Consider the following 18,619-nt stretch of genomic DNA (forward strand, 5'->3'; position numbering starts at 1 on the left):
AAGGCTCCCTTCCAACCTTCGGGTTCCATTGTGAAGTGATAAGTACCAGTCCTTATTGTAATACTGAAGTCTTGCACCAATACTTCATTTTCTAGAGCCTGCAGACAAACACTGAGTTGATTTTGGCTGCTTAAGCAGGAGAATGAGAAATTATGATTAATTGCTCAGTTGCCAGATAGCCACCGACCCTGTATTCTCCACATTGGCCAAATCCTTTCTGTCCTTCTTTTAATGCCTTCTGCTTAGCCCAGTGAGTGGCACATAACAGATGTTGAATAAATGTTTGAGCACTTTTTATTTATTTTGGATACAGCACTGTGCTCAGCATGATGTGAATATAAAGACACTGATGACAACTCCAGGCTTTTAAGGACTTACATGTAACATCTCAGTTACAGGACTTTACCTTCAGAAAACACATGGAATATATTTATCTACTGCTTTTTTTTTTTTTTTTCCCGAGAGACGATGCTTTTAAGTGTCAGGTAATCATTTAGAGTCTTAGACTATTCCTTCTCTTTCTTCTGTGTTGACAAAGTATTATTCAAGCTGGAAAAAAAAAATTGGTATAACATCAATGAGCAAATGCTTAGTTTCAATAAGTCGTGTTGGTCATGCCTTCCAGCTTTCCAATGTTCGCTCATATTCTGGTCCAAGAGTTAATTTGGGGGCTGGCACAGATTTCTATGTTTAAAAGCTAGCTCACTGGTGTCCCTTTAATGTCTCTACTGGAAGCACATCCTAAATAATTACCCCGCTGGTCTTGGGCATCTCTCAAGGCATGTCCAGAGTCTCACTTTCCATCGCATTGCTTTGAGAACTCTTCTGCATTTCCACTTTCCTTTAAATTAGCAAGTAAGACTGGGAATCCTCCAGACTCAGTTCAGACTGCATTCTCTAATTAGATGACTGGAAAACTTTAATTAATAAGATGACCCCAGCATAAAAATCGGGTCATACTGTTAAGCACTTATAACTTACAAATTTGAACAAGCACTGATTTTTGCAAGTCAGCCAACTTTGTTAGTTCTCAACAATACTTTAATTAGGCTAGACAGAAAGTAGCCTGCGCTAATGTGTGTCCTGGCTAAATTCCAGTGGGGGATTACTGCAATCTGGCCCACCTAAACTTTCGTGGGTTTCATCTGAATACAGTATGCTTCTCCATTCTCTGCTTCTATTTCACTCTGCCCTGGTGCTTTATGTGGGCTCCACTGTTCACCCTGAACACTATGGCTACGCTGTTAACAAGACCTGCTAAAAACCTACCACACCCAGGACAGCGATGCGCCAAGAGGTGCACAGTGAACTCTTTCCCTCCTCTCACATCCAGCCAGAACACCCAAGCTGATCCCTATGAAAGCGTCATTTTCATCCCCACTCCTCCTCGCCTTGCTCTGATCCCACACCCAGTACACCCGCCGCCCACCACACCTACATTTTCAGAGGATCCAAGTATACTTTTAGGAGGACTGCGCCATCACTGGCAAGAAGAAAAACTTCATATGCACCTGGTTCTAAGTTTACTAAGCAATTTTTTGCCTCTTATTTCTGTTAATTTGCCTGAACTGTGTTAAAGAAAAATGCATGAGGTGCTATATTAATCCATAAAATCAGGAGCTAGAAAAGCACCTCTGACCTGGCTCTCCCCAGAAAAAAAGGCAATTTTCAAACACAAAATTTAATCATAAAATCATCAAGTTAAAGGGACCTTCATGAAGTCTATCACTTACTCCCCTCTCTCCAGGTATACAAGTTAGAGTCCACCAAAAGACTGAGTTGACAGAAGAAATTAAGTTGGAACAAGAGACATTATATAGTTTAAGACAGGATAATTTAAAAGATGAATCTCTGCTGTTTTACTATCCTTCTTCAGCAAAAACTGGGCCTTCTGGTGAATCCGACTATCAAATATTAAATGCCTGTTGAATATTCTCAGGTTTGGGGTATCACCTAAGAAATATAAACAGCTTAAGTATTTTTAATTGCAAGTTCCTGACAGGCAGTAGTTGTCACTTGTGTGTGTTTGTGTGTGTATGTGTGTGCGTGTGCATTTCCATAAAAGGAAGAAAAAGTTACCCAAGTCTTTACTCTTAAAAAACGTTTACCTTTTAAATTATAATTGTATTATTAACTCTTATCCAAATCTTTTATAAAATTAAAAATTCATACTTTGACCCCAAACTTTTCACATCTCCCTCTTCATGTAAACGATTACATATCTACCTCATAATGAATGCATATTCTTTATTTGAAATTTTAAGAAGTTTTACAAAGACAAACATAGTATGTGTACATTTTAGCAGATTAGGGAAAGGACAAATTAAGTGTCAAGGTCCTCAATAGTCATTTCTGGTGCCAAAGGAAAGATGACATTCACTGAGTCTTACATAACAGCCACCTGGCTCAAACTAAACTGAGCAAAACAGCCAAGAATGCAAAAGCTTGGTTGAGCAGACAATTGACCATAAAAAAGCAGCTTCCAAATAAATTTAGATTCAACATTGTCTCTCCAGTTGATATGCGCACAACTGCTTACTCAGCACTCCCCTTCCCTAATGTACATCTCAACCTACCTCCCAATCCCCTTTGTCTCCCCGCCTGCTTTTTTCCATAACTCCATAGCTGCTATCCCACCAGCCCACTCTTCCTAATTTACTACCTGCTTGGAAACACACACAAAAATCACTTCATTTTCAAAATCTCTAGATGGCCAGGTTGCTTCCCTAAAGATTCTGTTTCCATAGATCAAGAGGATGGCTATGACGCAGGTCCACGGTGCTCCTCGGAGTATGACCCCCGCACAGGCTCACAGCAGCCAGCCTCCAGGTCCCTCTTCCCTTCACCATCACCCGCACTGTCCTCTGGACAACTCAGAACCTATTATGAATGAAACCTGCTTCTACCTCTAAGTGCTCCTTCTAGCACCTCGCTTTTTAGCTTAGTGGATCTCACGGAGGGAGCTATTTTGCCATTTGACAATGTCTACAGGTGTTCCTGGTTGTCACAACTAGGAATATGTTACTGGCATCTAGTGTGTAGAGGCCAGGCATGCTGCAAGACACTCTAGAATGCAGAGGACAGCCCCCGCTACAAAGAACCATCCAATCCAAAATGGTAATGTTTTTGCTGAAGCTGAGAAAGTGCTTTGCCTGAAGCCTACTTTGTCTCTTCCTTAGTTACTCCCCTTACGTACTCATTGAACGAATATTCCCATTCCCTCCCAATTCATCACCCTTCTCCTAGCTACCTCCAGACTCTCCCTAACCATCCTTCTTTTCTAGCTCCAATCACTTGGTTAAACCAAACTCTCCCCAAATTATTACAAATTACTATTTGTATAATTATTTCAAATATCTACCATCCTCAGAACACCTTTCTTGCCTCCTGGTTATGTTCCCTTTCAGTCCCATATTTCTGATCATATTTATTAAGGTCAGAATACAGAATGATGTCTCTTCTAACCGAAGGACCTCATTGGCTCTCATCCTTTGAGAAAACAAACCTTCCATCCTACTCAGTGGCCAATCAAGGGCCTCTGCATTACCTAGGCACTGCTCCTCTTCAAGAAGGATATCGGCCATCTCTCCTACCAACCACATTCCTCCCACCTTTTCTATTATCTTCCTTCTGCTAGACCCACCTTCTTGTTCTCCAGTGTCCACAATGAGAATCCAGTAACCTAACTAACCCTTCCAATCTGACATTGATTTTTTTTTCCACCCAGCCCTATAGTTGGTCAGACATTCTATTCTCACGGACAGCTAAGAGCTCTCACAGACCCTCGGTTTTATTTCATCTTAGAACAAGGAAACTTCCATTTTCTGCACTTCCATTCCAATTCTTAGAAAGTCGGGTCATGACGGAGACATACCTGGTTCCCCCACAGATGCACATCCCTCAGTTTCACCAAGACCTCAGATCAGTTTAGTAATCGGTTTAATTTATTGCTGCTTTGCCCTCATATTCCCCACAGAGCTTGCCCCAAACCTTCACTCTTATATCATGCTGTTTCTTATTCCACTACGGGGAACTGGGCCATTCAGCTTGATAATTAACATCTAGAGAGACACAAATCCTATCCTTCAAGGTTTAAACTCCTTCCCAAAGTACTCAAGTCATCCACAGACTGCAGCCCTGCCCCTTCCATTCCCTGCGTTGCCCCCACTTCCCCTCAACTTGCCAGCATGTCGGACTCCTCATTGCCCCAAGTGCTGACCCTTTCATTCTCACCTTTTTGCTACTATCATTCTTCCTCCTGGGATTCTGTTTCCTCTAGTCTATAGTCACGAAAATTTTACTATCATACACCAGCCCTTCATACCTTCTGAAATCGGCCTATGAGAAGAAAACGTATACCTTTCCCCAAATCTTCCCAGGACTTTATGCTTACTTCTCTTATAGCAGTTATCATTCTGTATTATTTTGTAGGGATCTACACTACTGTTACTTTCAGAAACCATATCATTTAATATCTTTAACAGAGGTCCAACTTTGTTTCTAAAACCCAAATCCACTCTCAGCTTCCATCTTATATTACAAACACATATATATGTACTTACATGCATGTGTATATATCTTAACAATATATAGTTGTATATATCATACATACATATATATCTTCAAGTGTTCCTGAATTCAAAGTATCTGAATTAATATTACTTATAAGCAATCAAGTATACTTCTGAAGAGGAACTAAAGCACCTTTTGATGGGGATCAAAGAGGAGAGTGAAAAACCTGGCTTAAAACTCAACATTCTAAAAACTAAGATCATGGCATCCAGTCCCATCACTTCATGGCAAAAAAAGGGGAAAAAGTGGAGACAGTGACAGACTTTATTTTCTTAGTCTTCAAAATCACTGCAGATGGCAACTGAAGCCATGAGGTTAAAAGACTCTTGCTCCTTGGAAGGAAAGGTATGACAAATCTAACAAGCAAAGACATCACTTTGCCAACAAAGGTCCATCTAGTCAAAGTTATGGTTTTTCCAGTAGTCATTATGGATATGAGAGCTGGGCCATAGAGAAAGCTGAGCACCAAAGAACTGATGCTTTCAAACTGTGGTGCTGGGAAAGACTCATGAAGATCAAACCAATCAATCCTAATATTCAGGAAATCAACTCTGAATATTCATTGGAAGGATTGATGCTGAAGCTGAAGCTCCAACACTTTGGCCACTTGATGCAAAGAGAGGATTCATTGGAAAAGACTCTGATGCTGAGAAAGATTGAGGGCAGGAGGAGAAAGGGGCAACAGAGGATGAGATGTTTGAATGGCATCATTGACTCAATGGACCTGAGTCTGAGCAAACTCCAAGATATGGTGAAGGACAGGGAAGCCTGGTTTGCTGCAGTCCATGGGGTCACAGAGTTGGACACAATTTAGCAATTGAACAACAATGAATACTTCAATTAAAAAAGAAAGTAGAAAGGAACAAAAGAAAGAAAGAGATCATTACTATGTAAGAGCTCTTAATGAAATGGTAGATATCCCTTGACCAAAAAAAGAAAATAAAGAAACAAAAATTTATCAGGCCTTTGTCATCTACGCTTTATCAATTCAGTTAAGAAATCTGTGACTCTCTTTTAGCTGCCTGGGTATTTTTCTAGTGAGAGAGTTCATAGTTTTAACAGATTCTCAAAAGAGTTCATGATACACAAAAAGTTAAAAACTACTATTCCACAGATGTGAAATATAAAAACAAAATTAACTGTATTTTTTCTACAGAAATTGTATTTTTTTCTAATCTTCAGAATATCTAAGTAATATTGTCTCAAATTACATTAAGTAAAACTAGGCAATATGAACTTGAACTATATGAACTCATTTTCAAAAAATGAACCACAACGGCCCAGTTTACATCAACATGTACTTTTACCACCAATGAACTGATTTATCATCCGCTTAAATGTGATTTTTACAGCACGTAATGAACTGAGAACATTAAAACATTTTAACTATTACCATATTCAATAAGTTGGATATGTTAGTAAACAAATAATAAGGATCAGATCGCAACTTAAAGTAATCTAGATATTAAAACCAAGAGATATTAATCAATTTACGACAGAAGCACAACTTGATATTCCTATCAGTTAGATCATGTCCAATTGTGAAAAGGGTAGAGAAACAATTTGTTGAACACATGTCCTTATGCTCTTCATGTGTGGCCATTTCACAGATCCTCCTTGATAAAGCTGATTTGATAATCCCTTCATTTCCTTCCATTATTCACTCATTCACTCACTATTTTTAATGATCATAACTGGAATACAGTGTTGCAGGTTAAGAATCAGCCGTAGGTTGATTCCTGGAGTTTTGCTTGGTCTTCTCCATCATGCAACAACCCAGGGCAGGGCTCTATGTACATCTGGCTCTCTGCACATGATTGGTAATGGTCCATCTAAGGGTTGCATTCAAACACATCAGAAAGACTATCAGAAAGACTTTCAGAGAGACATATTTTGTAAAAGGAGGTATTTAGTGTTGCCGAATTATTTTTCAACCCCCAAAGCTCACATTCCATCTAGGCAAAGATTACTGTGTCTCTGACTTTGCTAACATTTCTCATCCATCTATTGCCCTTAAAGTTCAATATGTAATATTTTTTTATTCACATAAGAAAAGATGAAATTAAAAGATGGGCCTAACAGCAACAGACAACAACAGAACTATTTTGTATGTAAACTCTGCATCAAACTGCCATACAAATCTCCAAAAAAGTTCACTAGGATTTATTTCTCTCAATTTATGAGAAAAGTTAAGATTTTAGGTCACAGTCATTCTTAACAAAACTGTACAGTCAAAGTAGGCGCAGTAACAGAGAGATCATTATCTCATTCTCGAGAAGACAAAGTGAAAACCAACAGGTTTCCCCTAAGGATTAAAATCAGAGAGGCATATAATTAAAGGTCACCAAACACTGCTGTTAACAAGGTCAACATTTACTAAACATAAACTGAACTTATGCCACTTCCCTGATTCTAAGGGCAGCCTTTTTTGAACAAAAGCAAATCTATTCTGAGACAGCCCGTAAAATGGTAATCTGGGAAAACACTGTCCCATAGATCTTAAGAGCCTATGGAACTTCCCAGGAAGAGAAAAAACCAGAAATATGTTCTGGAGAAAATTCATTAATGAATTCACTGTCAACTTCACAGACTTTATCAGACTGTCCTTTAAAATATATATCATCAAGAGTAGTATCACATGCTTTTGAACTCCAAGACTTTCAAGAGCCAGACACTCTCCCCTTCCCCTGCCCCCAGCGCCTCCGCATCCCATAGAAGAAAGTGGAAAACCTTCAAGACCAGGCCAAAAGAGAAGCAAAACTTAGGTTCATAAATGCTACTGAACAACCATATTTTGACTGTCACTTTTTGATTGAATAAAATGGAACCACACTTTGTGATCATGATCACACTAAGATCGTGGCATCTGGTCCCATCACTTCATGGCAAATAGATGGGGAAACAGTGGGCACAGTGACAGACTTTATTTTTTTGAGCTCCAAAGTCACTGCAGATGGGGACTGCAGCCATGAAATTAAAAGACGCTTACTCCTTGGAAGAAAAGTTATGACCAACCTAGACAACATATTGAAAAGCAGAGACATTACTTTCTCAACAAAGGTCTATCTAGTCAAAGCTATGGTTTTTCCAGTGATCATGTATGGATGTGAGAGTTGGACTACAAAGAAAGCCGAGCACCAAAGAATTGATGCTTTTGAACTGTGGTGTTGGAGAAGACTCTTAAGAGTCCCTTGAACTGCAAGGAGATCAAACCAGGCCATTCTAAAGGAAATCAGTCCTGAATGTTCATTGGAAGGACTGATGCTGAAGCTGAAACTCTGATACTTTGGCCACGTGATGTGAAGAACTGACTCATTTGAAAAGACCCTGTTGCTGGGAAAGATTGAAGGCAGTAGAAGGGGACGGCAGAGGATGAGATGGTTGGATGGCATCACTAACTCAATGGACATGAGTCTGAGTAAACTCCAGGAATTGGTGATGGACAGGGAGGTCTGGTGTGCTGCAGTCCATGGGGTCACAAAGAGTCGGACATGAATAAGTGACTGAACTGAACCGACACTTTGTGAAAGATGGACAAAATGAAACACCATTACTTCCCGTTGGTAAGGGTAAAGAATACATAATACTATAATACTACAGCTCCTATATTTTAGAATATCATAAGTTATGAACGTGCTATCATCAAATTTGTGAGCAAGCTTTATTAAAAAAAGAAAGAAGGAAAAAAAAAGACTCAGGCATATACTCTGAGAAAACCATAATTCAAAAAGATACATGTACCCCAATGTTCATTGCAGCACTATTCACAATAGCCAGGACACAGAAACAACCTGTAAGTCCATCGACAGATGACTGGATAAAGAAGATGTAGTATATAAATACAATGGACTATTACTTGGCCATAAAAAAAGAACGAATTTCAGCCAGTTCTAGTGAGGAAGATGAACCTAGAGCCTGTTTACAGACAGAAGTAAATCACAAAGAGAAAAACAAATATTGTATATTAATGCATATGCATGGAATCTAGAAAAAATGGGACTGATGAGCCTATTTGTAGGGCAGGAATAGCGACACAGGCATAAAGAACTCACGGACACAGAGAGAGAAGGAGAAGGTGGGATGAACTGAGAGAGCAGCGCTGAAACATATACATCGCCATATGCAAAACAGGGAGCCAGTAGAAATTTGCTGTATGAGACAGGGAGCTCAAACGGGGGCTCTGTGACAACCTAGAGGGGCGCAAGGTGGCAGCGAGGTTCAAGAGGGAGGGACATAATATACCCCTGGCTGATTCACACTGTCGTAGGGCAGAAACCAACACAGCCTTGTAAAGCAATTATCCTCCCATTAAAAATAAATTTTTAAAAAATACCCAAAAGTTAGGGTTCTTTATATACCAGCTGTGTATTAACAAATCTACAATAGCGTCTAAATCCTTCAAATATGCAGCTCCCTCACCACTCCCAGAAACCAGAGTTAAACACATGTATAGACCCTAATATTGGAGAAGGAAATGGCAACCCACTCCAGTGTTCTTGCCTGGAGAATCCCAGGGACAGCGGAGCCTGGTGGACTGCTGTCTATGGGGTCGCACAGAATGGGACATGACTGAAGCGACTTAGTAGCAGCAGCAGCAGCATAGACCCTAATCTCATCTCGGTACCTCAGACTAATCAAGTGGAGCAAATACGTAGGTGAAGGATACACCATCTCTGATCCCCATTTTACAGATTAAGGGAATTAGGTCTGAATCACCGTGTCCCTGGGGATGAGTTATAACTTCCAGGAGCAAGCTGTCTCCCACCACTGCAAGCTCTGTGACAAGGAAGTACTCAAATCGAGGTAGAAGAAAGACTCCTTGACTAGAGGCAGGGGCCAGAGAAGGCAGCGCACCATCAGGCTTGAATGTCCTCTGCTCCCCGGGGCCTGTAGAACTCCTCCCCACTTTTGTTTCTCAGTGGCATCAGAGATTGTCCTTTAAAAAAAAAAATACTCTGAAGACCAGTTTTGTATATCTCCTATGGCTAGAAGAGGGTCATATGAATTCCCTACCATGGGGCATGTCAGATACAACCCTGACCGGCCATCATTTGACACACAGCTGTCAGTTAAAGGATCTGAAATGCCTCCTTGTTCTGTTGCGCAATTAGCACTTTACAGAGGTACACAAAGACTTCTGTTAACAGGAGAGATTTGATTCCTCCATTCCAAACCAAGACCCATTTGTTTTCAAAGAATACAGCATTGTTGGGGTTTTTAAATGCATGACTGTTTTCGAGTGTATGCACTGATCAGAAAACAAAAGTCAGTATGAGGACTCTTCACCACCCGCCCTGCAAACATTCAGGGCATGATGCTGGAAGAGGGAGTGTGGTTTTAGCTGTAGGATACTGCTCCTCAGCCATGGCTTCTAAAAGAAAGTGCTTCTGCAGCGACGCTCTCCCAGGCGTTCTCAAGCTCCAAACATCCTTGAAACTGGCAACCTGGCATCCTCCTGGCAGCAACAGCAATTGGATCTGACTGAATTTCAAAGTTAAGGGCTGTGATTTTAGTTACCAAAACATAGCTTCAAGCAGAACAAATAAAACATATTAAAAAAAAAAAAGGCAAGCAGCTGAAAGCAAAAGTCCCTTCTATTTATTCATATTTTAACTATGGAATAATAATACTTGCTACTCTTAAACATCTTTATGTATTATACTTTGGGAGATACCTTCTTCCAAAGTTAAGAGTTTCCATACTGAATTTTTAGCCATCAAGGATTGTTTAGATAATACTTTAATATTATTAACTTTTAGATTGCATCATGAGCCTAGAGCAATATTCACTGATACATGTTCCTGAGAATACTAGTTCCATGCAAGATTAATAGAGGATATGAGAAAAAGGGTTCCTTGGTTTGTTGCAAACACTTTGTGTTCAAAAACTTGAAGGGAATTAAGCTCAGATTTCTTTAGTTCTAGACTTCTAGGAGCTGCAGAAACACTAACACGAATCATGAGCCTTAGGATGTAGGAGAGAGGATGATGACTCTAGAGACCCACAATGTATTTAATCTCACAGCTCATGTTCAGGGAGTATTTGATTTTGCAGAACTAGCACCCACAGAATGCAGTTTTCAAAATGCTGCCAGGCCAAGCAGAATGCAGACTGGCTTCTGACATCTAAGTTTAATTCTTCATGAACACTTAGAGTAGGTATATCACACATACAAGTATATTGTTTATCTATTTCAAGTCATTTTCCTCTACGATTGTAATCCTTATTCATATACTCCCTCCCAAAAATGATGAGCAGGTAGGAAAAAAATGTTTCTATGAAAAAAACACAAAAAAACTAATTTTTGCAACTAGGGCCACTGGTCAAATGATACATAGGCACCCCTACAACTATTCCCAGTCTCACTGGATGAACAGCTCTTAAAGTTTAAACTAGGAAGAATGAGAAACATTTTCTAGGCATCAGACGTAACACAACAATGAAGCCTCACAAGTGTGAAGCGCTTTCATGCAAACTTTCAGCACATTTTCGCAGATGCTCCTAAGCATTCTGTAGGGTAAATGGGTCAGGAATCATTTGCCCCACTTTTCAAAGGAGGAAACAGCACCAGGAATATAAATGGCTTGAGCAAAGTCACACTTATTTACTTGTCCTGTACAGATGCCCTAGACAGTGTATAGAAAACATGTGCCTTCTCACTGAGTCCAGTGCTTTTCCAGCATATTCCGTCCTCTCTCTCTCTCTCTCTCTCTCTCTCTCTCTCTCTCTCTCTCTCTCTCTCGCAGGCCTGTGCTTAGCACAGTGAGAAGCTATTCCAGAAATTCAGACCACGGGGCGAGGTTGGCAAAGAGAAGCAGTTGAATGGACCAATTCCACTCCAGCATTACTAGGCATAGAGGGTACAGACCAGAGGCACTGGGTCTCTTTCAGATTTTTCTCTCTTCATTGCAAAGACACAAATGCTGTGAAAAGAACTTTCTTTCCCCTTATTTAAACTTCTGAAGAGGACTAAGCTAGAAGTCAGAAACAATCACGCTTGATCCTGAAGCAAAGTTTTCTTTCCTGTCTGTAACAGGAAAAAGGAAGAAATTATCGAAGTTGGGTTGAAGAATTTTCAAAACAAGCTCAGGCACTCCTGCAACACCATTAAGTAAAGACCTAACTTCTAGGCCAGTAATTCTCAGTCTGACCTGTAGTGTCACCTGGGAGTCTTCAGAAATGCAAATTTAAGAATCAGAAACACTGGGGTGGGCCTACTGACATGCGTGGGAAAAGCCCTGAAGGTGAATTTGAGGTACACTTATGTTCCAGAATTTTCTATGATCTTCAATGCAATACATATTTTAAATAACCTATTACTTGAAGTGATTATTTCCAATAAAAATAATTTTAATGAATATCCCCACCAATAATGGTCTAAAAGGACTTCGGATTTGAGACACATTAAAATATATATAAACAACAGGCAAATAATATCACCTTGCATTAACCATTCATCTGGCACTGGTTTCAAAAAGAACAGGAATTTGAGAAAAATGAATACATTTCTTCTTCCCATGGAACTGTTTTAGACATATTTATTTGGCCGCACTGGGTCTTAGTTGTGGCATGTAGGTCTAGCTCCTGACCAGGGATTGAACCTGGGCCCCTTGCATAGGGAGCTCGGAGTCTTAGCCACTGGACCACCAGGGAGGTCCTCCCTGGAACTGTTTTTAAACATACCTATCAAAGTGTCCACCTCCACAGTGGCCAGAAATGCAGAGCAGCTGTAACATTTCTTTAATCTACCTTTGAACAATGACAGAAATACCGCCTTACTATGAGAAGTTATTTCTCTAGGGTAGAACTACAAGTGTGTTTACAGTGTTAGGACACATTCAAAATCTCAGAGGGACGGTCAGGTGTACTGACTCTGCAGGGACACCCTCTCTGATTCTCTAGTCCACACACTGGCAGTTGCAAGTCGTGAAACCCCAAGTCCACCTGGTCCAGCCAGGTGTGGACAAGAGCCTGGCATCAAGCCTCCTCTCCCAGCCTGCTGAGTCTCACGCTGATTACAGTGTTGACAGGGAATCAGTAGGTGGATAATACGGCCTTTGTTAGTAAAACAAATGTAAAGCTACTGATATGGTTTCATGCACCCTGGGGTACATAGATGCGAATGTGTAATGTATACAGTGACTCAACCTCCGTCAGGCTTAAAGTCATGTTAGACTTGACTCTGAATCCAAGCTCTACCACTAAGGGGGTGACTTAAGTCACCTGAACTTTCAGAACCTGTTTGCTTCTCTTTACAGAGGGAATATTAATATCTATTACCTACCTCACAGAATTAATGGAAAGGAATCAATGAAAAAAAGCACACTTTTTTTTTTTTACCTTTAGAAGTTCAGATTAGCATTTAGCCAGAAAGAGCTTTCAATAAATAGTAACCATTTTTATTATTTTTATAGTGTTTTACAAAGATGGATTTTGAAAGCATAACAAATTATAAAAAGAATGGTTTTTTTTCCAAAGGGCACATAAAAGTTAGTTTACTTGTAAACTGTTCAAAAAAGAGTTTTTATGGGGTTCAGAGTTTGCATGCAGGATCCAAAGTCATTTAAAAGGCAAAAACTATTAGCATTTGGGACTTCCCTGGTGGTCCAGTGGTTACGACTCTGTGCTTCTACTGCAGAGGACACAGGTTCAAACCCTGATTGGGGAACTAAGATCCCAAATGCTTCCTGGTGTGGCCTATATATGTGTGTGTATATATATATTAGCATTAGATGCGGAGAAGGCAATGGCACCCCACTCCAGTACTCCTGCCTGGAGAATCCCATGCCTGCCTGGAGAATCCCATGGATGGAGGAGCCTGGTAGGCTACAGTTCATGGAGTCGTGAAGAGTCGGACACGACTGAGCGACTTCACTTTCACTTTTCACTTTCATGCATTGGAGAAGGAAATGGCAACCTACTCCAGTGTTCTTGCCTGGAAAATCCCAGGGATGGGGGAATCTGGTGGGCTGCCATCTATGGGGTCCCACAGAGTCGACATGACTGACGCGACTTAGCAGCAGCAGCAGCATTAGATGTCACTCCATTCCTATTCCAGGTTGGAAAAAGACAGTCTGTAGCTTGTGTTAGATCAAATGTTATGACCAGTTCTATCAGACAAAAGTACCCATTTTAAACTAACCAAAAAAAAAAAAACAAAAAACAAAAAAACGGAAAACACTGATTTCAGGAAGATGAAGAAAATATGCCATTTAAATTGTGAAAACTTTCAAATCTAAACACACCTGAGATATTAAAATAAGAGAAAACGAGTTTATAAATTTTACATCCCACACTAATCTGGAGAAATATAAGGATATACTTTTATCTTATGCTTTCATAATTTTTAAATGTCGTTCAATTTCCTAGTGTTGGTACAAGCAAATGTTGTCATACACTTTTATTTCTACCCCATAGAAATGATGTAGGCATAAATACAGAGCTTCTAGTATTGTTATGTGGAAAAAAAACATAGATGCATCATATCTTGATGGCCTATCTATTTTAGTATATTTAAAATAAACAATAATCAAGTTCTAAGGGGAAAAGGGGAATCAAAATTGAAAGAGCTTACTATATAGGTGAAATAACAGAACTGAAGTAATTCTTCTGTGTGTGTTTGGGCTCTGATATTTGTGTGCTACAAGGCACAGAAATAGGGAAGCAATTATTGGCAATAGTAATTTCAAATCTATTTTTGGAAAAATTACACTGAGTTACTTGAAATTCTACTAAATAACTGACATAAATCCTTGAAATTTTAGTGAAACCCGCAGGTAATGGACAGCTGGCTCTCATTTTACACAAGGCACTGGAGGGTCAGAGGCAAGATCCATGGAGGGGCGGGGTCCTGGGACCAATTCTCTGCAAATACCAAGGGACAACTTACAGAAAAGTACTTAATGATACCACAATTTAAATATTTGCTATTTTTAGTATAAACACAGAAGTGTTAAAATGTGTTTATGTCTCAGATTTTATTTCTGTCAAGTACACACATGCACAGAAAAGAAACAGACCAAGAAATACAGACCTCCTATTTTAAGAAGTCCCTGGCTGCCATTCTGAAATTCTTGACTGGGCAAGTAGAGGATCTGACCCCAAACCAAAGCAGCATCAGAGGAAAAAGCTGGTGGAATGCCCAGCTGCATATCTGGGCCATTGCCCACATACGGGCCCCCAGCCAGATGACCCTGGCATCCTGTGCACGGGATGCTCCCCATGCACGCCTTTATCTGAGAAAGAAGGCAAAACAGCTCTGCAGAGACTGGTTCTATGCAACTTCAGGTGTATGAGAAAAGAAGCTGCCCTTGGTCTGCGAACCAAGAAACAGAGCTGGGCACTGGGAGAAGTTTCCACATCTTTTTTTTTTTTTTTTTCTGGTCAATGTTAGAGCAGAGTGATGCTCAATAACAATGGAAGAGTGAATTAAAGACAAAGACACATAGGATGATGTCAGGGTGTGAAAACAGAAAACATTTAAAAGGAAGAAATTTATTGTTATTTTACAACCTAGCAAACTCTCAGCGTATTCTTCCACCATAAGTTTCTGAAATGTTATGTGGAAATTGTTCGTTTTCTCCATGAATCAGATCAGTCAATGACCTCAAGATTTTATTACCAATGGCATTTAACTCTAAAATTTTAAATTCCTAGAGAGAAGTTGTGACAGATAATGTTCTACACTTTCAGAGAATTTTCAAACTTGTCATATGCACCTAGGAAAATCATAAGATTCTACCTGCACTTTTCAAGTCACTTCATGTCCATGCTTTATTTTGTTTTAAGTAACTAAAGAACTTGTAACTATAAACACTGCATAAAATCACGATTGACACCGCTGAAGTACTCCATAATCATGACAAAATTGTTTATATTTAGTCCATCTAAGCACTCAAGGCCTTCTCCATAAATGTGTACCTCCGAAAAGCTTAGCAACTATGCAGTAGAAAGCAACTGATCATTCTTAATTGTCTCAAACCTGCTTCTCCACGCAGCTGCACACACGTGTGCTAATCTAATTGTTAGTTGCACCTGCTCCAAGTTAGCAATACTTCATAGAGCAAATGGCAAGAATGGCATTTTCAAGTGTTAATCTGTTCTGTATAAATTTGTACTTTCTTGCAAAAGTTTATGACACATAGGCTTTGTATCATATAGGAGTCTGAGGTACAAAAATGTGGGAGGTTTAGAATTTCCTTACTTGAAAGCAAAGCTGTCTTTTCAAACTAAAATAAATTATGCTCCTCCAGATTAGAGCTGATTTTTCACTGAGAAATATCTGAGATATCTGTGTGTTTTTTCAACATTCACATGAAGTACTTTTTGAGTCAACCAAACACTGAAGGAAAATAGCAGAAACTCTTTCACAAACTTCTGAAAGCTGTAAAGAAGAAGTTAAATTGTTCTTGTCCTATACCACCATAACCATCCTAAAAAAGCACTGATGCTTTTTGTAACTATCTAACATCTTCAGTTTCTGAGCATTAAGGACAGAAATGATAAAAAGAAAATTCCCTTCTTCAGATTATGAGCTTAGACCCTGGATTCTGCAAAGGCAGCAAATCTGTTTCCAGAGTTCACACCCCCCTTTTCATCAGAATCGCCCTAAAATCTGAAGCTGGAGTAATCATACAGCTCGAAAATTTTAATGAATGATATATACAGACACGTTTTCTGTAAAATGGAAGTTTTGTGCTAAATTTCTATAGCATGAGCTTCTAATTTCTTGTCTTATGAACTGATTTCCTGATTTTTCAAAGAAAATATGTTTATCCAAACTTGTCTGCCAAATATAAAATTAAATGCACATTTAGCATAATTAAAAACAAAGATACAGAATCCTGACAGGTAAATTTCTCTATATCCTGTGTCTCTGTCCTTCACTTGTTAAAGGATCAGAACACTGTATATATACTCTGATAACATACTGATAAACGAGGTTCTCATCTCCGACTAAGTTTAGTTGCAAGTTTATGTAGACATACATACTCCTTAAAGTCTAGTTGAAATACACTCTACTTACAGAATGGGAGTCAAATATTTCTAGAAAGTTAATAGTCACTTAACTAAGAAACTTAATCAAGTTTCTATCTTAATTTTTGGCTTCAATTTATTTTAATAAATCTAAAATTTTCTGCACAGCTACAAAAAAGCCCAAATGTTACTACAACAGACACTAAACACTTCAGAAGTAAACAAAACTTGGTGAACTGTTGCGTCAAACAATGTTACATTCTGGAAATCTGGCTACATATAAAACAAACTTTACTCATAATAGCTCAAAGATACATAAAGTTTTCAAAAATCTATCAAGAACAAAGGAAACCCACCTACTGTGTGTGCCCACATGCCCCTGGCCCCCAGGTGCATGTTCTCCCAGTATTTTGCAACTATTTGCAAAAGAATTATTTTATTTAAAATTAAATACTATATTTCTAAGAGGCAGCAATTAACAAGAATCTCTGGAGTCCTTTAAGAGTGATCATTTCACCCTGTTAAACAAACCGGATTTCTTCTTAGTCCTTCATTTTTTTCTTCTGCATTTGCACTAACATGGCTGCTAATTATATTAGTCTGGTGGCACATAAAGCCTGGATGGGAAAAATCACAAGATTCTTATAGAGCTTAAATACCTCTTAGGACTCAAACGTATAGCTGCTTGAACACTTTTATATCACAGCTACTTCTATATTGTTAGAAAACTTAGCTTTGATTCAGAATTTCTGTTTCATAAGGGATATAGCACCTTTCCAATACACCACTGCATATATACATGCACACAAATAATCGCACGCGCGCGTACACACACACACACCCCTTTAGCCATATTATGCTACTTTGTATATTTAGCTTCCCATTTGTATATTTGTGTTTTTCTGAAACTGTTTAAGTTCTGGAAGAGTTTGTATTCATCACACAAAGTGCCATATAGATCGAATGCCTACACTTACCATAATAAAGCCTAAATGATAGCTAAAACACATTTTTAGAATTCAAAATTGAAAAGAGCATAAAAACGCTCTTACCCACCCACTCATTCTCACAGCTTCATATGCTTTTACATAGTGAATCAGCAAATGTATTCTTTTCTGAATCATATATGAACTTAAGAATGTTTTGAAAATGTTTATACAGTTTGGCATACCTGGCCTTACTGGTAGTTTACCAAAGTAAGATCTCTAGTTGTTCTGATCAGCTTTATCATTAACCATAAAACCTTTAATGCATAATTTAATTGAACATATGGTACAGAAAAACAAACTGTTTCACAAGTAACTAAGAAAATGTAACATTCTTAAAATTATAGTTCCTTCTTCTTCTTCTTACAACCCAGTGCATAAGTAATTCACAGACCAAAATATACATCATCAAGATAACTTTCCTGGGGAATAAAATCATCCTTAAGATAATATATAACTAAAAGCACTCCTTCAGCTAAATATTAAAGAAAACAACCACCACCACTCATGAGCTTCATGACAACTGATAAACAATGAAGAACACGTCAGTTTCAATAGCAAATCCTTACTCTTTTGATTATTGAGTGGGCTCTCAGAAATCTCCAGTCTTGTAGTCCTTTTAGCCTTTATGAAACAATTGTTGGAAATGTGAATGGCTATTCAGATTAACTTATACTTTGCAAGGAAAGCTGTTGGTAACAGGAGTAAGAAAGTACCTCCTACCTCAAATTAACTGGTAAAAGTGGTTTATTTTTCACCTCTAAACTATCCTCACCTCCTCCTTCTATTGCCTTTAAGGAATTCAAATTCAGAGACATGACGTTTTCCTTTATTGGCTCCTTGCCTCTTTGCAACTGTACAACATTCCTCAAGAAGTATATATAATTCTTCATCCCACTGGATCAGACAACAGTATCTATTTCAGAAGCAATTACATCCATAATGTAAGATACAATATTTTTTCTTAGAATTGTTTGTATCAATAATAAGTGTGATTTCAGGGCTACTGGTTCAGTCTATAGCAATGCTGTTGCTCATCTAAGTATTTCTCTTTAATCTACATACTTTTAAAACTCGGTGTGTCC

The 18,619-nt window shown here is 38.8% G+C and overlaps 1 protein-coding gene and 1 non-coding gene across 2 annotated transcripts in view; one reads left to right on the forward strand and one right to left on the reverse strand.

Moving 5' to 3' along the window:
• Nucleotides 1–18,619, reverse strand: part of NKAIN2 (sodium/potassium transporting ATPase interacting 2) — a 1,202,246-nt gene that overhangs the window by 1,182,621 nt on the left and 1,006 nt on the right. The gene's annotated exons all lie outside the window — the stretch shown is intronic.
• Nucleotides 13,168–13,240, forward strand: TRNAR-UCU (transfer RNA arginine (anticodon UCU)). The gene has a single exon. It is a non-coding gene; the product is annotated as a tRNA-Arg (tRNA).

This window comes from Ovis canadensis, chromosome 8 (assembly GCF_042477335.2).
Source record: "Ovis canadensis isolate MfBH-ARS-UI-01 breed Bighorn chromosome 8, ARS-UI_OviCan_v2, whole genome shotgun sequence".
Classification (NCBI taxonomy): domain Eukaryota; kingdom Metazoa; phylum Chordata; class Mammalia; order Artiodactyla; family Bovidae; genus Ovis; species Ovis canadensis.